Consider the following 20,096-nt stretch of genomic DNA (forward strand, 5'->3'; position numbering starts at 1 on the left):
CCTTCCAGATATCCTAGGTAAGGCTGCATAAGCATTTTTAAACAGAGCATGTGTGTATGTTATCTTACATTGTGGGTGTGCATGCGTTTCATTAAAAGTGTATCTTGGAAATGCTTGGATGTAAATACAGCAGGTCTGACGTTATTTTTCAGTGCTGGTGGGCAAGTGTTTCCTGTATATACTGTGACCACAGGTATTTCACCAACCCACTACTGATGAGCATTTAGGTTGCTTTGAGTATGCTTCAGTGATATCTTGGAAACTTTAAATTATTCCATGTTATCCACATTTTGAACAACACAGAAACCGGAGTGGAAGAACTGATATATCGTGAACTGAACATCTGTGCATGAGTTTGGGCCGTCTCCAGGAGTTGGTGATGGACAGGGAGGCCTGGCGTGCTGCGATTCATGGGGCCGCAAAGAGTCGGACACGACTGAGTGACTGAATTGAACTGAACGTCCATGCAATGTTGCATTACGGAGTGGAGCACCATCAGCAACCCCAGCATCCCTCTCCCTCTCCCTCCCAACCACCCCTCCATCTGCTTCAGAGATAACCTCTATCCCAACTTTTAAAATAAATCTTAAAAAAAAATTTTTTTTTTTTTGGCCGCACTATGCAACATGTGGGATCTTAGTTCCCTGACTAGGGACTGGAACTATGCCCCCTGCCTTGGAAGCTTGGAGTCTTAACCACTGGACCACCAGTGCATGCATGCTAAATTGCTTCAGTCATGTCCAACTATGTGAGACCCCATGGACTGAAGTCCGCCAGGCTCCTCTGTCCATGGGATTCTCCAGGGAAGAATACTGGAGTAGGTTGCTATGCCCTCCTCCAGGGGACCTTCCCGACCCAGGGATCAAACCCACATCTCTTATGTCTCCTGCATTGGCAGGTGGATTCTTTACCACTAGTGCCACCTGGGAAGTCCCTAAATCTTTTCTCTCTTTCTCTCTCTCTGTTTTTTTTGACTTGCCTTTTTCCTCTGAATTTTTTCATTTGAAACAGCTCAAATCTACCACTACAAGAATAATACAGTATAACTTGCAACTAAATTTATCAAAGGTTAGTATTTGCCCATGTCCATATATTTTCTCTTCCATTCTCTTTCCCTCTCCCCACTACTTTCTCATCTGTGTATCTCTCTATTGCTTCTATTTCTGTCTTTCTCTGTCAGTGTCTCCTCTGTCTCTACTTCTCTGTGTATCTTTCTCTTTAAACATACACCCATCTGTCTATCTAATCTCTCCACACACACACTTACGCACTGAGACGTATCCGCCCTGATGAACAGACCCGCAGGGAGATTGTGAAGTCTGGGAGGCCAAGGGAAGAAGCCCACAGCACAGCTGCTCTCTCTTGATGGATTCAGTGGTCAGAGGCACCTCTAGCATATTCTGAAACTTTTGAAAGTAGGGACAGACATCATGCTATTTTATCTGCACATTCTGTAATCTGAGTCTCCTAAGGATATCCATAATATCATCACCACCCTCAAGAACTTTAACACTGATATTATCTAATTAACAATCCACATTCAGACTTCCCCGGCCGTATAGTGGATAGGAATCTGCCTGCCAATGCAGGAGACACAGGTTCGATTCCCAGTCTGGGAAAATTCCACATACGCTGAGGAGCACCTAAGCCCATGAGCTAGAACTACTGAGCCGATGTGCAGAAACTACTGAAGCCCATGCGTCTAGAGCCTGTGCTCCACAACTGAGGAAGGCACTGCAAGAAGCCTGCACGTCGCAAGGAAGAGTAGCTCCGTTCGCTGCAACTACAGAAAGTCCACATGCTGCAAAAAAAAAAAAAAGAAAGAAAGAAATGAAACCAATTCACATTTGAAATTTCCTAGCTGTCTCAATAACGAACTTTATGTCCTTAAAACAAATCAGAGTCCTGCAAAGATATTCTCCACTTTCCTCAAGAATAGACTGAGTCAGAAACTTAGCACAGGTTGATTGTCAAAAGCAGAAACTATACAGGCCACATCCACATTTAGAAATTAATAACAAGGAATAACCACAAGCATTCAAATGTCTCGTACATTTCAAAACACCCTCTAAGTAACTCCTGGGCTAATAGGAAGAATAAAACTGGAGGGTCATTTATTTAGAAATGAGCATGTGTGTGTGTGCTGAATTGTATCTGACTCTTTGCGACCCTTTAGACTGTCACCTACTTTGCGGGTGGATTCTTTACCTGCTGAGCCATCCGGGAAGCCCTTAGAAGTGAGCACATAACACTGCAAAACTTGTGAAGCGGGGCCAAAGTTGAACTCTGAGGAAAAGCTATAGCTGCAAATGAGAATTAGGAAAAATGCTCACAGAAATGAAATGAACAAAACAACAGTCTAGAAAAAGAGCAATAAAGCAAATGCACTATAATTTTTTAAAAAACAAATTTTATTTTTCATAGGAGGAATCATTATTATTAATTTGCCATGTGGCCCGCGGGATCTTAGTTGCTTGACCAGGGATTGAACCTGTGCCCCCTGCATTGGGAGGGAGAAGTCTTAGCATCTGAACCACCATTCCTGAGTTTCCAGTCCCTGAATGCACTAACATTTGAAAGAAAGCATGGATAGATATTAATGCAGAAATTAACAAAAAAAGAAAAGAAGTGGTTAATATAAAGGTGGCACTAGTGGTAAAGAACCCGCCTGCCAATGGAAGAGATGTTAAGAGAAGCCAGTTCGATTCCTGGGTGGGGAAGATCCCCTGGAGGAGGGCATGGCAACCCGATCCAGTATTCTTGCCTGGAGAATCCCTTGGACAGAGGAGCCTGGCGGGCTGCAGTCCATGGGGTTGCTAAAAGTCAGACACGACTGACGTGACTTACCACACATGCATAAAGAAATTTTGCATGCAAAGAGCTGACTCATTGGAAAAGACCCTGATGCTGGGAAAGATTGAAGGCAGGAGACGGGGATGACAGAGGATGAGATGGTTGGATGGCATCACCGACTCGATGGAAATGAGTTTGAGCAAGCTCTGGGAGTTGGTGATGGACAGGGAAGCCTGGCGTGCTGCAGTCCATGAGGTCGCAAAGAGTTGGACACAACTGAGCGACTGAAGTGAACTGAACTGATAAAGAAATTGGTTCTTTCTCTCTCTCCTACAATAGCATCCTGTTACATGCCTACCTGTGTAGGTTGGTGAAGGCTCCATGAAGGCAGGGTGGCATGAGTGAAGTCACTCAGTTGTGTAGGACTCTTTGCGACCCCATGGACTGTAGCCCACCAGGCATGGAATTTTCTAGGCAAGAGTACTGGAGTGGGTTGCCATTTCCTTCTCCAAGGGATCTTCCCAACCCAGGGATCGAACCCGGGTCTCCAACATCGCGGTCAGACGCTTTACCGTCTGAGCCACCAGGGACTGGCCGCGTATAGCTGGGTGACACCGTCAAGATGCTTTCATTCCCTACACCTCAGTTTCCGTCTACGTGAAATGGGAACAGAACGCACCGCCCTCAAAGAGTCACTGCGTTGATTAGGCGCGTTACTGTGGATAAGGCGCTCAGTTCCGTGCCTGGCACCGCCGGGGGGGGGGGGCGGTGACGTATTTGGTATCATCAATCTTGTCATCTGTTGTTAGAATAGATCTTTCCTCAGGGACGGGCAGGGTCAGCGGGCGTGTTAGATGTTGCTAGCAAGACTCCACCGGGAGCTCGGAAAGGCGGTTTGCTGGAGCTTGCCAACGCAACCGCGAAGTCAGCCTCTTTGATCTCCGCCTTCTCAGAGGAGAATAGTGGGATCCGGGCGAGGTTTTTAATTTGCATTGATTTCCTAATGAAATCGGTTAAGCAGTTTTCCGAGGAGACTCTATGGTTTTCACAGCAGCTGCAGGACTCTCCTGGGGAGATTGTTGTCTTTGATCAGGAGAGCCCGTCCTGGTGGGCGAGGTGGGTTTTGGGGGCGAGGCCTGGCTTGGGAATCGGCATTTCCTTGTTCAGCCTCCGTGAAGAGGGGCAGAGGGAAGTGGAGGATGCTCCAAGCCTCGGATTCTCACTCTGTCAAACAGGGACTGAAATCCTGCTAAAAAGATTTCTATGAGAATCCAAGAGGGCGATTCACCCCTTGATTCATCCCATAAGTATGAGCTCACAGGTGTTGAGCGTGTCCTGGACACCAGGTCCTAGTGCAGAGCTTTGCAAACAAGAGAATTCCAGCAACTTGATCCTATGAGGGCGATCGGACGATTATGCCCCCTTGATGAAGAAACGAAGCCCAGAGAAGTAAAGTAACCTATCAGAGGTCACACAGCAAGTAAATGATACTCAAGACTTGAGCGGTCTGACTCCACTAGTCCGCCCGCTTATGTTTATTGAATGCCTGTCAGATGAAGGGCGTGGTTCTAGGCACTAAAAATAAAAGGTGAAGAAGAGGGACTTCCCTGGTCATCCAGGGGCTAAGACTCTGTGCCCCCAGTGCAGGGGGCATGGGTTTGATCTCTGGTTGGGGAACTAGATCCCACATGCCACAACTAAGACCCTGTGCCTGTGAGTGTGCTAAGTTGCTTCAGTCGTGTCTGACTCTCTGCGACCCTATAGACTGTAGCCGGCCAGGTTCCTCTGTCCATGGGATTCTCCAGGCAAGAATACTGGAGTGGGTTGGCACACCTTCCTCCAGGGGATCTTCCTCACCCAGGGATCAAACCCGCAAATCTTACGTGTCCTGCATTGGCAGGCCGGTTCTTAACCACTAGCGCCACCTGGGAAGCCCAAGACCCTGTACAGCCAAATCAATAAATGTCTTTTTCTTCCTGAATTGTGAAGGCACAGACATCCCTGTTGGGGGGAGGGGGGCGGGGCTGACATTCAAGGGGGAGGGGCCAACATTCCAGGGGAGGGGCTATGGTTCCACCCTTGAGAACCCACAGCCTCCACCTCCACCCCATGCTGCCACGCTCTGTTCCCACAAAGTACCGACCGAGCACAAAGTAGGTATAAATCTCTGCCATTCCCGGGGATTCGGGTATGCCTGCCAAGGCCGTAGCCTCTGCCCTCACACAGCTCCCAGCCTAGGAAAGACAAGCCTGAATAGTAGGATTGCACAGAAAGAGACTTACCCCCCAGTCAGGAGGGAGGCAGTTACGGCATGCTTTTAATCAGTACCTCTGTGTCTCTCAGCACCCAGAGATGGGAGGCGGTGCCCCCGATCTGGCCTGGTTTGAGACGTTCCCAGCCGTGGGAGACAGACAGACTGTCATCACATGTCGGAAAATAGGTGTCAGAAGACTGCTCACCCCCTTGACACCTGAAACCTTCTTCCCTCCGCGGCTGCCGAGTCATAGGTTCTGTTCCTGCTGACTGAGCACCCGAATCCTTTCCAGTCCTCGTGCAGCCTGACTGAGGTAGAGACTTCCTCGCCCGAGGTCTCAGCTGGGGTCAGGATGTCAAGGATCGGGTTCAAACTCAGCACCGTGGGCGACACGGTGAGCCGTGCTGTGGGTCTCCGGCTGCCCATTCTTGTTCGTGTGGAATAAAGTGAAGGCACGACAACGTGACAGTCTTACACCCTTGTCTGTTTCATTGTGTCTGTGTCCTCCGTGGGCTTCCCAGGTGGCGCTAGTGGTAAAGAACCTGACTTCCAATGCGAGAGACATAAGAGATGCAAGTTCGGTCCTGGGTTGGGAAGATCCCCTGGAGGAGGGCATGGCAACCCACTCCAGTATTCTTGCCTGGAGACTCCCCATGGACGGAGGAGCCTGGGGGGGGGTGGGGCTACAGTCCATGGGGTCGCATGGAGTCGGACACGACTGAGCTACTGAGCAGCAGCAGCATCAGGGTCCCCCAGGCTTGGACGTGGTTTGTGGGTGTGCTGTCCCTCCCCGTCACCTCAGACTCACGCTGACCCAGACCTGGGCTTTGTTTTGTTGTTGTTGTTGTTGTTGTTGTGTTAGTCGCTCAGTCGTGTCGGACTCTTTGCAACCCCAGGGACTGTAGCCCACTAGGCTCCTCTGTCCATTGGATTCCTCCAGCAAGAATACTGGAGTGGGTTGCCATTTCCTTCTCCAGGGGATCTTCCCCACCCAGGGATTGAACCTGCATCTCCTGCCCTGGCAGGTGGATTCTTTACCACTGAGCCACCAGGGATGGGCTGCTTATAGCTGGGTTAATAGAATGTTAAAGGATTTACGCACTTGAAAATGGGGACCCACTCCTCTCATATGCTTCCCCTGTGGTGGGTGATGCTGGGGACCCTGGAGGAGTCAGGCCAGGGCCCTTGGTCTCAGAGAGACTGACTTGCCACAGAGATGGACACAGGCAGTGAGGACTGCAGTGGTCATGGCTGTGACAGAGCAGGTACCAGGGGTGCAGCGCCCAGAGCTTAGGGTGATGCCATGGACAGGGAAACTGAGGGATCTGATGGGCGACGGTGGGAGAAGAGCAGGCTGAAGGGCTGGGATTTTGTCCAGGGACACTGGGTAGCCACAGAGGGTGAGCAGGGGAGGGGTGAGGCCAGCCCTGGGTGTAGAAAGACCCATCTTGGGTCCTGTGAGCATGGACACTAGCTGGGAAAAGGTCTGGGGATAGAGGAGGAGGCCTGAGCAGGGACCAGCTGGTGGGGATGGGGGTGGGGTGGACAGGACAGACAGGGCTGGAGGGGGGAAGGGAGGGAGAAGCTGGCAGTGGGCTCTAATCCAAGACCCCCTCCTCCTCCCTCCTCTCACCCCCGCCTCCCAGTCTTGGGCACTTTGAAGCCCACAGGAGCCACAAGATGAAGCCTGGCAGAGTAGGTACCCCACCTCCCTACCCACCCTCCCTGGCTCCTGCTTCTTCTTTCCCCACAGCCAGCCCCACCCCTCCCACCACAGCCTGGCCACCCTCTCCAGGCCTCCCCTTTGGCCATTTGGGGGTCCAGATGCCCCTCTCCCTGAGGCCTGTCCCCAACTTCCTACCCCCTCTTACTCAGCAATTGTGTGGCCCTCAGCAAGGCTCCAGTGGCTGGTCTACAAAAGGAGGGTATTATTTTCCTATGGTCAGTGTAACAGATTCCTACAAACTTAGTGGCTTAAAACAGCATCCATCTATCTCATGATTCCGGAGGCCAGGGGTCCGAGATGGGTGTCACCAGGCCCTGGAGGACAATCTACTTTCTCTCTTTCCCAGCTCCTGGAGCTGCCCTCATTTCATGGCTCATGGCTCTTTCCTCTGTCTTCAAAGCCTGCAGGTAGCATCTTCATTTATTATTAATTTTTTGAAAATTATTTTTGACTGTGCTGGGTCTTGGTTGCTGCACGGGCTTATCTCCAGTTGCCGTGCACAGGCTTCTCACTGCAGTGTGTTCTCTTGTTGTGGAGTACAGGCTCTAGAGCACCCGGGCTTCAGTAGTTGCGGTGCGTGGGCTCCGTAATTGCAGCTCCTGGGCTTTCGAGCACAGGCGCAGTAGTTGTGGTGCATGGGCTTAGTTTGCTCTGGGGCATGTGGGATCTTCCCAGACCAGAGATCAAACCCATGTCCCCTGCATTAGCAGGCAGATTCTTTAGCACTGAGCCACCAGGGAAGCCCATTATTAATTTTGTTGTTGTTGTTTTTAGCTGCACCATGCAGCTTATGGGATCTTAGTTCCCTGACTAGGGATCAAACCTGCATCTCCTGCATCAGAAGGCAGATTCTTAACCACGGGACCTCCAGGCAAGTCCCTGTGATGTGCTTATTATTCACTACCCAATTGTCTATGGACCTTTCTCCTTCAACGAGAAAACTGGAGCTCAGGGATGAGGTATATGGTCATATGAGGAGGCGGGTATCTCTGGACTCCTGGTATAGTGCTCACTCAGCCTGCTCTGGGCCCTGAAGCTTCAGCCACCTCCTTACTGGAGGACCAGCCTGAGGTGTTGTATGTCTTCCCCATCATTGGGTTATAGCCTCTTTTTCCTTCTGGTTGGTCTCCAGACCCTGAGCTTCACCTGCAAATACATCCTAAGGCCTCGTGTGAGGGTGGTCCTGAGCTGGGGGGGACTGGGGACATAGATATGAACTGGCCTTTTGGGAGCCTATTTTTCTAGGGCACAGACAGTTCCAGTCTGGAGGGATTAAGGGGATTAGAGGGAAGAAGAGGGACTGTAGGAGGACTGTGTCTGGAAAAGTCATGGAGAACATCCTGGAGGAGGAAGCATTTGCACTGGGAATTGATGTGTGAAGAGGAGTTTGCCAAGTAAAGAGGGGAATACATTCATTCACTCACTCATTCATTTTACAAACATGTCCTGGGGCATTGTGTGGGTTGGTTGTTCAAGGATGATTCATGCATTTATTCACTCAGTCTAACTTTGTTTAGGGAAAATAACACAATGGTTAAGATTTCAGATCCTGGAGTCAGTCAACCTGGATTCCTTTCTCAGTTGTTTCACTGACTGAATGGCTCAGTTATTTAAGTTTGCCTCAGCTTCCCCACCTTGATAAAATGACGACAACAATAGTACGGTCCTCACAGCGTTCTTGGAAGAGTAAATTAAAATGGGACTTCCCTGGTGGTCCAGTGGTTAAGAATCTGCCTGGCAATGCAGGGGACATGGGTTCAATCCCCGGTCAGGGAACTAGGATCCCACGTACCCAGGGGGAACTAAGCCCAAGAGCCACAATTAGAGAGTCCAAAATGAAAGATCCTGAATGCCTCAACTAAGACTCAATGCAGCCAAATAAACTAATTTTAAAAAGCTTTTTTAAAAATAAAGCATACTCTAAAAAATAAAGTATACTATTTAAAAAAAGATAGACTAAATTAAAATGAGGCCTGTGAAGGCACACTGCCCCCTACGTAATTGACACTTTGTTCCTGACTTGGCTTAGCTTGAACCTCTCAGAGACTTCACAGTGAAGTCTGATACCTGGTGTAGTCTGGTGTGGTGTGTGGTAGTAGGGAAGGGTTTCTAAGGAAGGGTGGCACTCAGTTGGGTTCTGAAGCTTGAGCAGGAGTTTGTGCGTGGGACCAATAGAGTAAAGTGGTCCAGAATGAGGAAATGGCAAGGAGAAAGCCTGGACGGGTGCCTGAAATCATGCGGCTTGTTCTAGGAACTCCGAGCAGAAGGAAGGGACCTGGTGAGCCTGGCGACTGGTGATGGGGGTGGAGCCTCTGCAGGTTAGGGCTGCAAAGGCCAGGCTGAGGAGCTCAGATCTCATCCTGGGGACGATGGGAAGGCAGTGCCCAGGCACACAAGCTGATCTTCGGTTCACAGATGGGTAAACTGAGACGCGTGCTCAGACCTGCATGGTGGCCCCTCCGATTTCCAGCCCTCTGATTTCTATCCATTTGTGAGCTGTCCCATCCTGGCTCCTCTGGGAGAGACCAGGCCTGGGGCTGTTGCTCAGATACCCTGGGAGACCCCTGCCTCCCAACTGCCAGTGAGCTCAGGACAATGATGATACAGAGTGGGGAGACGGAGGCCTGCGAACAGAGCAGGACCCCCGAGAGTTAACATCCAGACTCGGAGGTTGCACAGATGTGAGTGCACATCCAGGCTCTGCTTTGTCTGCTTTGATTTTGAGCAAGTGAATTCCCCTTCCCCAAGCCTCAGTTTCCCCATCTGGAAAATGGGGCTGTTAAGAGTACAGCCACCCTGTGGGGCTTGGCACAGCCAGGGTCCTGCAGTCCTGGAAGGATACGGGTCTCCTGAGAGGATGGACCAGGACAGCTAGTTCTGGGAGTGGTTGGATGCGACCATGCATTGAGGACAGGAAAAGGGCTGCAGAGGAGGGTGGGCCAGGGGACCACCCTGGGGTCTCCACTCTAGGATGAGGGGCGGGGACTTTGGCCAGGGGTCCGGGGGAGCCAGGGGAGGTCTCTCAGCAGGGGAGGAGGGGCAGGCTCGCTCTGGACTGGATGGGATGGTTGGAGGCAGGGAGGCCCGGGAGGAGGCTGGGCTGAGCATCCAGCCAGGTGAGTTGGAAGCCTGCACTGGTCAGGGACGGTGGGGTCGGATCAGAGGGGACAGGGCAGAGTCAGGGTGAGACTGTGAGGGGAGAGGGGAAGGGAGGGAGAGAAGACCGTGCCTGGGGCGTGGGTGGATGGTGGGGCCCTCCCTGAGATGGGGAAGTCGGTGGCGGGGGCTGGGTGTGGAGCTTGCTGATGTGGAGGCCTGGCGGTCCCCACAGCATTATCCCGCCCCTGGGGGACCCTTTGGAGACTCGGCCGTCGTCATCCCCTGGAGCCCCTAGCCCACCGGAGGCCACCCTCTTCCTCCTCTACTCCCCGGCCGCCGCCCTCATCTCGTGCTTCCTGGAGGCGGCCAGCCCCAGCCCGGTGGTCCAAGCCGCAGGGCCCTCCTGCCTCCGCCCCCATCAGCTGCCTGGTTCGGCCGCCTTCACCGTCCTCCCGCCCCTGACCCTCACCCGGACGCGCTCTGGCTGGCCCCTGGGTGGCATCTTCCGCCACCTGGACCCCGGCCTGGCCTTCCTGACCCTCTGCGGTGGTGGCCAGGGACTGCTACTCCTCGATGCCCCAGCAGGCCTGGGCGCAGAGCCATCGCGCAGCCCGAAGGGCGGTTTTCTGGGCCAGGGCGTTCTGCTTCCTTCTTCCGGTCCTGGGCACGCTGGTTCTACGAACTCTGCGGGGGCCCGGTGAACCGGGCTGACCCTTCTAACAGGACGCCTGCTGGGGAACCTTGTCAGCCAGGCTCATCCTCTGGCCTGACACTGAAGCAGTTTGTGTTTGGACTGGAAGGGAAATCCCTGGAGGGGTTGGGGACTTTTATGGGGACAGAGGAGGGGGGTCTCCCATCTTATCAAATTCTGGAGAATGTGAGATGCTGAGAGAGATAGAGGTTTAGAGAGGGGCATAGAGACCTAGAGAGAGGGGGACAGGGATGCAGAGAGAAATCAGGCCAAGGTGGGGAGAGATGCCGGGAGGGAGAAGGGGGCGCTGACACAGATGTGACAGCGTCACACGCACGGGCGACAGACGGGGCCACGGCAGGGAGAGAATGTGAGAGACGGGTCAGGCTGTTGGGAGGGACCAAGCGGGAGACAGGACAGCAGAAGACCTGGGAGGAGGTAGAAATAGAACTCATCTAGAAGGGAAGGAGAGGCGAATGAGTGGAGAGAGACAGGTGGACAGGGGAAGACAGACAGACAGACAGACATGGGCCTGGATCTAAAGACAAAACCAACCATTCCCTGGTGGTTGAGATGGTAAATAATCTGCCTGCAATGCAGGAGACCTGGGTTCGATCCCTGGGTCGGGAAGATTCCCCTGGAGAAGGGAAATGGCAACCCACTCCAGTATTCTTGCCTGGAGAATCCCATGGACAGAGGACCCTGGCAGGCTGTGGTCCATGCTAGGGCTTCCCAGGTGGCTCCCGGTTATTGCCAGGACTCAGCAATGCAATACTGGGCTATAGGACTTTCGGAGCTAAAACCGTGTAAGGCTCATGCCCACTGGGATGTCCTGGTCCCCATAGGTAGGACTGAGCAACACAGGACAGCTCTGGGCCACCAGATTTTCTGGGCCCCTGGGACACACGTTATTATTCACCTTCTCTCACTGCCTTTTGAAACACGCGTGCACCTCCTAAGCATCTCTCCAGTGGCCCAGCCTCTGGGGAAGGATGTCGTTGGTCATCTTTGGTTTTCAAACTCCCTAATGTTTCCAAACTAAAGGTTAATTTTTGCTCCACATTCTAAAGAAACCTGCTAAGCTCCAATGGGGAAAACCTCTCTCTTCTGTCTTTGGAAAACACATTGCTGGGATGCCTCTCTTGACCCTGGTCTGCCCATTAGCATCTCTGGGGGGAGCTTTTAAAATTCGAATCAATGCCCGGGCCCCACTGCCAGGTGTTGTGGTTTAAGTGGTCCAGAATAGAGCTGGGCTCTGGGAGTTTCAAAAGCTCCCCAGTGAGTCCCAGGGCTGAGTGCAGGCTGAACCCCATCCATCCCCAAGTGCCTGTGGTTGTGAAAATGCAACCTCGATAGCTCCCAGGGGACTGAGAAAGCCCAGCCCTCAATGGCTGAAAACCCTGGATGTGGGAGTGGAGGGGGGAGGACACAAAGATCAATTTCTTTGTCAATATTTGCTTCACAAACACTGATAGCCAAGACCCATGCTGGGGGTGGAAGAGGAGTCAGATCTTATTCTGCAGCCCCACCCTCAGGCTCCCAGTCACTGCAGAGAAGGGTGAGGAGCGGGGAAGGTGTGAGGGGTAGGGAGCCTGATTCTGATCGGGAGGGGTTTTAGGAAGGCTTTCAGGTGGAACTGACACAAAATAGAGGTGGATGCTCCAGGCTGGGAGCACAGCATGTGCAATGGCCCTGGGGTGTGTTTTTCTTTTTTTTTTTTTTTAAACCATCTCAGTTACTTATGGAATTTGCCTCCCAATAGAGGAGACACACTCGAGGAGACCTGGATTCGATCCTTGGTGCGGGAAGATCCCCTTGAGAAGGAAATGGCAACCCACTTCAGTAATCTTGCCTGAAAAATCCCATGTATGGAGAAGCCTGGAAGGCTGCAGTCCATGGAGTCACAAAAGAGTCAGACACAACTTAGCAGCTGGGCAAGGGTGTGCTACAGAGGGGGCGTGGGAACTGGGTGAGACTTTAAAAAGAAAGCCTGGAGGGCTGTCAGGTTAGATACACCTTGCTGCGATGCCAGTCTCCTGGGCTGGGACAGCTATCCCCAGGGGAGGGACTGTGCGCAGGGAGGGACAGGTCAGCTCTGCTTGTAGAAGGACCGCTGGGAGGACTGGAGGAGCGAGATGGGGGGCAGGGCTAAGGTCCAGGGAGAGAGGAAGCCTCAAGGAAGGCTTCCCCTCCCAGGTCACAGAATTCCGGTTTTGCAGAAATCAACTAACTTCCCTACTAGAACCAGGGGACCAAGTTCTGGCTGGGAACATGGTCCAACACCGCCCTCGTGTGGTCATTTGGCAAACAAGGTCTCCTGTAAGTGCTGTGTGCTGAGTCGCTTCTGTTGTGTTGGACTCTTTGGGACCCTATAGACTGTAGCCTGCCAGGCTCCTCTGGCTATGGGATTCTCCAGGCAAGATTACTGAAGTGGGTTGCCATGCCCTCCTCCAGGGGATCTTCCCGACCCAGGGATCGAACCCATGTCCTCTTAAGTCTCCTGCACTGGCAGGCAGGTTCTTTACCACTAGTGCCACCTGGGAAGCCAGCCCCTCTGTAAGTAAGACTACCTTTTAAATCAGGACACTTTCAAGAATTAAAGAAAGGGGCTTCCCTGATGGCTCAGTGGTAAAGAATCCGCCTGCCAGTGCAGGAGATGTGGGTTCAACTCCCAGTCCTGGAAGATCCCACATGCTGCGGAGCAACTAAACCTGTGCACCCAACTATTAGTTGCCCACTTGCTGCAACTACAGAAGCCCATGAGCCCTAGAGCCTGTGCCCTGCAACGAGAAGCGGCAGCAACGAGAAGCCTGCACACCACAACTAGAGAGGAGCCCCTGCTCGCTGCAACTAAAGAAAAGTCCTCAAAGCAATGAAGACCCAGCACAGCTAAAAATAAATAAATAAAAAAGAAGAAATAAAGAGGATACGATTCGCAATTATACTGGAATAACTGGCCCAAAGTGTTTGCATTCCGCAAGCCAAAATTGTAGTAAGACTATAAATCAATTTCTAATTAGAATTTGCTAGGCCTTCCCTGGGAAACCCAGGATGTTCAGTCACTCTGCTCAGAAGTCTCCTTTTCAAATCTTGAATTGAAATGAAATGTTTATCTGATGAAAAAAATAAATAAAGGTCAACTAAAGGCTAGCGTGTCACCCAGGGCATTCCACCTACTGGGGATGGAGACAGGGAGTGGGGAGGAGGCAGTTAGTGACGGAGGGGGTAACTGACTATGTGTTTGGAGGTCTGGATACTTTTATAGTAAGGGGCATTTACAGTGGGCATTGAAGGCTGAATAGGAGTTTGCTAAGAGAAAGATGTGCTGATACAATGTGACAGTGAAGATGACCACTACAGACCCTCCGTAGCTTGCAAATTCCATTCACATCTTTCATGTCAGGTTGTCCTTGCTACGGCCTTTTTGAGTCCAAGGAGGAAACCAAGGCTCAGAGAGAAGAAATAAATCTGAAGTACAGAGCAGTCTGTGTTGGTACCAGGTGGGGAATCAGCCCTGTTATTTCTCCTCTCTGTGCTCTTGCACACAAGTTGGAATGTCTTTTCCCCTTCTAAACTCTGACAGACTCCTACTCATCCTTCAAAACTCAGCTCCATGACTGGACCCTAGCCTCAAATCTGAGAGTCTATCTTGCTAGTCCCCAACTTCCCCAGACCCAGGAATCCAGGCTTCCTCTCTCTGACCCAGAAGCCTGGACCTCAGACAGAGCTGGCTGGAGGCGGTGTGCCTGCTGGCCTGATGAGGTGGAACAGGGTGTGCTGACTCAGTCACATTTATTTGGTCTCAGAGGCAGAGTCATGGTCGGGACAGAGGCAGGACTCTTGGGTTAGGTGGTGCTCTATCTTCTCATTGCTGAGCCTACAAGAGGAAAAGAGACAGAGAGATCCACAGAAACAGGAAGGGAAGAGAGACCAAGATGATAACACAGAGGCTGAAGCGACCGAGATCTAGCCTGCCACCTCCACCCCCTTCCCACTCACCTTGTTGAAGAAGTAGATGGAAGCAAGGATGGTGAATACGGCCATGGCCAGGGTCACATTCTGGGTGGAGGAGTCAGAGGTCAGGACCTATCCCTTCCCTTCACCCCCACCCCTGCCCTGGGGCACCGCCCTCCCGCCCACTGGGCCCCTTCTCACTTCCTGAAAGTTCATGGCCATGATTTCCAGACTCTGGGTTTCTTGGCCTCCCTCTCCCTTTCCTGATCCTCTGAGCCAGACAGAGAAGACCAGCGGGCGGAACCCTGAGGGGAGACCAGAATGGTGGCCATGGTGACCGGAGAAGGGCATTCTGGGTAGAAGGGACCTCGCCCCGGAGGCTTTGGGGTAGATGGGCACTTGGATACAGGGAGCATCTGAACTCTGAGACGGGAATATCTGAGATGAGAGAAGCCAGACCTACGACCCCAGAGGGCGCTGGGGAGCCGCGGGAGGGCCACAAGCAGGGGAAGAACAGGATCAGCTCTAAGTGGCAGAAACATCCCGGAGCAGGAGCAGGAGCAGGAGGAGGCTGCAGGCCAGAGCAGGTGAGGTGGCCCAGGCAAAATTTCCTCCGATGGTGTCCACCAGACGAAAGCTTGAGAGACACAGCAGTGGGGGAGCTGAGCCTTCCAGAGCCCCATCACCAGTTTTGGGGGTGGGAGCAGCAGTTGTTCAGTCTATCGGTCGTGTCCGACTCTTTGTGACCCCATGGACTGCAGCACACCAGGCCTCCCTGTCCTTCACCATCTCCTGGAGCTTGCTCAAACTCATGCTCATTGAGTTGGTGATGCCATCCAACCATCTCATCTTCTGTCACCCCCTTCCTCTCCTGCCCTCAATCTTTCCCAGCCTCAGGGTCTTTTCCAATGAGTCAGTTCTTTGCATCAGGTAGCCAGCATACTGGAGCTTCAGCTTCAGCATCAGTCCTTCCAATTCAGGGTTGATTTCCTTTAGGATGGACTGGTTTGATCTTCTTGCTGTCCAAGGGACTCTCAAGAGTCTTCTCCAACACCACAGTTTAAAAGCATCACTTTTTCAGTGCTCAGCCTACTTTATGGTCCAACTCTCCCATCCATACATGACTACTAGAAAAACCACAGCTTTGACTATACAGAACATTGTTGTCTAGGTGATGTCTCTTCTTTTTAATATGCTGTATAGGCTGGTCATAGCTTTCCTTCCAAGGAGCAACCATCTTTTCATCTCATGGAGCACCAGTTACGAAGGTAGAAATCGGCGCCGGTAACAACTTCCCCATCTCTGGGCCAAGGGCTCTGTGATGCGCCTGGGACTCCCACGGCCCTCCGGTGGTCCCTGTTGTTCACTCCACCAGCCCTCCTTCTCAGCAGGTGATGTCTGTAGACATCTGAATCTCTTTGGGTCCACCCTTCAGGACTAATTTTGAGGTTAGGAGAGATACGGAGGACAGAGATACCAGTGCAGTCAGCCCTCGTTATCCACGGTTCCATCTCTACACAGAGTGGCTACAGTTTGAGACTGAGGACATGCACATTCCCAGCTGTGGCTGATAGAGGTGATAGTTCTCTGTTTTCCTGTTTCAGCTGTGAGCAGAGAGCAGCCCGGAGGCTGGAGACAGGAGGAAGGGGGAGGGCGGGGCTAGGGAGGAACTCCTGCTCTGGGGGCCAATGGGATGGGTTTGAATTCCAGCTCTGGCACTTGGGAGTGGGGTGGCCTTAGGCAAATTTTCTAGTTTGTAAAAAAAAAAAAAAAAAGTAAAAGCAAAAAAAAAAAAAAAAGGCATCTACCTGGCTGAATAGTTTTTTATATTTGCTTTTTTTTTTTTTCTAGTTTTTGGCCACAATGCTCTGCATACAGGATCTTTCTTTTCCCAACCAGGGATCGAACCCATGACCCCTGCAGTGAAAGTGTGGCTTCTTAACCAGTGGACTGCCAGGGAAGGCCCAGATGAGTACCTTTCTGGATTTAAAATTATAAGCTATGTGATATACACATACACTCCTAGAAGCAATGATTCAGTACTTGCTAATCTAGAGTTTCCAGTGGATTTATACAACCTAAAACCTGGAAATGACAAGAATCGGCTGTGAAATGATACCTTACCAAGAAGGTAAGACATTCAACGGGGAAACTGGCAGGGTCTCTCCAAGAAGTCTGTGTCCCCAAACAAAACAAAAGAAAAAAACCCAAGGCACATGGGCTTCCTCTACTTGAGCAAATCCGTAAGAGACACATGACCAGGTTCGATGGGTGATTTTGAACTGGGTTCTGGCTTGGATATATCAGCTGTACATGATATTTGGGAAGACATGTGGGTCCTCTGAGTGGCTATTGGATGAGGTGAAAGTACTGTTGACGTGGAAAGTAGGAGGTCATTACAAAATTGCAGGATCTCATTTCAGTAAAAAGCACACAGATATTTTTAAAATGTGTGTTGGAACTTCCCTGGTGGTCCAGTGGTTAAGATCGTGCTCCCAAAGCAGGTGAGACTCTGCGCTCCCAATGCAGGAGACACAGGTTCGATCCCTGGTCGGGGAACTAAGATCTTGCATACAGCTCGGCACAGCAAATAAATAACATTTAAAAAATATATATGTGTTGAAAAATCTGGAAGGATGTTCTGTCTCAGTGTTGCAGCAGAAAGTGGCAGGTGCAGTTCAAAAAGGTTTAATGCAGGGCTCATGTTCACAGCTGGCAGGATGGTACAGTGCTGGGCTTAGAAAAATCAGGGAGCTGTTGCCACCTGGTAGGAATTGAACTGAATCCCCCCACCCCAAAGGTCAGTTCAAGTCCTCTCCCCTGGTACCTGTGAAAGTGACTTCATTTCAAAATAGGGTCTTTGCAGATGTAAATCCAGTTAAGATCAGGTCATAGCCAGTGTCCTTAGAAGAGAAGAGACCCAGAGACAGACACACATGGAGAGGCCCACGTTTTGACAGAGACTGGAGTGATGCTCCTGAAAGCCAGGGACCGTCAGTGACCGCAGAAGCTAGGGAGAGCCTGGGAACCTATCCTTCCTCCCAGGAGGGACCAACTTCCTGCTGACACCTTGATTTCAGACTCCTGGCCTCCAGAACTGTGAGACAATAAATTTCTGTGGTCCAGTGGTTAAGAATCTGCCTTCCAATGCAGGGGACTCTGCATTGATCCCTGGTCAGGGAACTAAGATCCCACAAGCTCAAGACAACTAAACCTGCACTCCACAACTACGGAGAAGCCCACACTGCAGCTAAGATGCAACACAGCCATATAAACGGACAAATATTTTTTAAAAATTAATTAATTTCAGGTGCCTAAACCAGCCCTTTTGCGGTCGTTTGTTACGGCAGCCCTAGTGAATCAATACACACGCCTAGGCATCAAGGGGGGCTTCCCCGGTGGCTCAGCTGTAAAGGATCCACCTGCAATGCAGGAGCCATAGGAAACATGGGTTCAATCCCTGGGTCAGGAAGATCCCCTGGAGGAGGGCATGGCAACCCACTCCAGTATTCTTGCCTGGAGAATCCCCATGGACAGAGGAGCCTGGTGGGCTACAGTTCATAGGGTTGCAAAGAGTTGGACACAACTGAAGCGACTTAGCACATGCACCATAGGCTTCAACGGGTGAGATCCATGTCACCAGACCCTCAAAGGACAGGGTCCTCCCCTAAGAAAGCTGTGTTACAGCCAGCACCACCCTCAGAGCTCCTGCTCCCCTCACTGGCTGACCCCAAAGGGGACCCAGAGAGTAGAGGGGCCAGGATGGTGCTGAAGACAGATGGCTTTCTTAAAGGTATGGAACAGGGAGGAGAAGGGCAGAAAGTGGGTCAGAGGGGTGGAGCGGGCCACCCCTTATTTACTTGTGTGGTGGGCTGAGTCATAACCCCAAACTGCCCACACCCCAACCCCCAGAACCCCCACATGGCTTAAGGGACTTTGCAGCAATGATTACCTTAAGGATCTTGAGTTGGGGCTTGTCTTAATCCATCTGAGCCACTCTAACAGAATACCATTCTGTTAGAGAAGGCAATGGTACCCCACTCCAGTACTCTTGCCTGGAAAATCCCATGGACGGCGGAGCCTGGTAGGCTGCAGTCCATGGGGTCGCTGAGGGTCGGGCACGACTAAGTGACTTCACTTTCACTTTTCACTTTCCTGCATTGGAGAAGGAAATGGCAACCCACTCCAGTATTCTTGCCTGGAGAATCCCAGGGACGGGGGAGCCTGGTGGGCTGCCGTCTATGGGGTCGCACAGAGTCGGACACGACTGAAGCGACTTAGCAGTAGCAGCAACAGAATACCATAGATGAGGTGGCTTCTAAACAACACAAATCTCTTTCTCGTAGTTCTGGAAGCTGGAGATCCAGAGATCAAGGTCCTGGCAGATTCAGTGTCTGGTGAGAGCTGGCTTCTTGGTTCACAGATGGCCAGTTACTTAATGTCTCCTCTTGTGATGGGAGAGACCAGGGAGCTCTCTGTGGTCTCCTTCATTTATTTGGCTGCGCCAGGTCTTAGTTGCCGTACGCAGGATCTTTAGCTGTGGCGTGCGGGGATCTAGTTCCTTGGCGCACAGGCTTAGTTGCTCCAGGGCATGTGGAATCTTCCCAGACCAGGGATCGAAGCTGGAAGCTGTGTCCCTGCATTGGAGGGCAGATTCTTATCCACTGCACCACAAGGGAAGTCCTCATTATGTTTTACAGTGATCTGTTACACAGCAATAAATCACTGACACTATTGAGTAGTTACTCTGCAAACCCTTGGATTAAGTGCCGAATATATTGCATTGCATTGCGTGCATGCTTGACCCCCATGGACTGTAGCCTGCCAAGCTCCTCTGTCCATGGGATTTTTCAGGCAAGCATACTAGAGTGGGTTGCCATTTCTTCCTCGGGGGGATCTTCCCGACCTAGGGATCAAATCTGCGTCTCCTACATTTCCTGCATTGGTAGGCAGATTACCACTGAGCTAGTAGGACTCCCAATCTATTAGAACTTGTCAATTCTCAAAGAACCTCTCTGAGGTACAGACCATGTTTGTCCCCATTTTATGAATGAGAAAACAAAGGCAGAGACAGGGGCAGTAACTTGCCCCAAATCACACAGCTTTATATGTGGCAAAGCTGGGGTTTGAACCCAACCTGTCTCAGCTCCAGGGTATGGGTGTTCAGCCTCTGGGCCATGCTGGCTTTGGCCAGCTGTGAGTGGCACTGAAAGAAGATGAAATCACCAAGAAGTTCAAGAGAACCTCAAAGAACAGACGTGGCAGGCAGAGCAGGGAGCAAGGAGAAGGCAGGGTCTAGAATGTGGGGCAGGGGTGGGGGTCTCCCTCCCTCTGCACCCACTCTCAGGGCACTAGGTTCAGATCCCAGCTCTGCCACTCACTAGCTGTGTTCCCTCAGGCAGACTGCCTACCCTGACGGTGCCTCAGTTTCCCCATCCACACCACGGAGACAGAGGCAATCAGATCAACATCTCCTGGGGTTGCGGGAAAGATTAAACGGACACATCCCCGGTGAATCCATGGCTGACAGAGGCCCTGGGGGATCGGGGGTTCTGGATCCAGGGGGAGGCGTGCTGGGA

The 20,096-nt window shown here is 51.6% G+C and overlaps 2 long non-coding RNA genes across 2 annotated transcripts; one reads left to right on the top strand and one right to left on the bottom strand.

Annotated features, from left to right (window-relative positions):
• Window positions 1-14,308: 14,308 nt before the first annotated feature.
• On the bottom strand, window positions 14,309-14,849 carry LOC139177300 (uncharacterized). Its single transcript, XR_011561789.1, has 3 exons — window positions 14,719-14,849; window positions 14,563-14,622; window positions 14,309-14,440 (listed from the first exon to the last, which is right to left on the bottom strand). It is a non-coding gene; the product is annotated as an uncharacterized lncRNA (long non-coding RNA).
• A 1-nt stretch (window position 14,850) lies between these two features.
• LOC139177305 (uncharacterized) lies at window positions 14,851-20,034 on the top strand. The gene is made up of 3 exons (XR_011561797.1): window positions 14,851-15,104; window positions 15,721-16,093; window positions 16,369-20,034. It is a non-coding gene; the product is annotated as an uncharacterized lncRNA (long non-coding RNA).
• The last annotated feature ends 62 nt before the right edge of the window (window positions 20,035-20,096 follow it).

The sequence above is a fragment of the Bos indicus genome, chromosome 18 (assembly GCF_029378745.1).
Source record: "Bos indicus isolate NIAB-ARS_2022 breed Sahiwal x Tharparkar chromosome 18, NIAB-ARS_B.indTharparkar_mat_pri_1.0, whole genome shotgun sequence".
Classification (NCBI taxonomy): Eukaryota; Metazoa; Chordata; class Mammalia; order Artiodactyla; family Bovidae; genus Bos; species Bos indicus.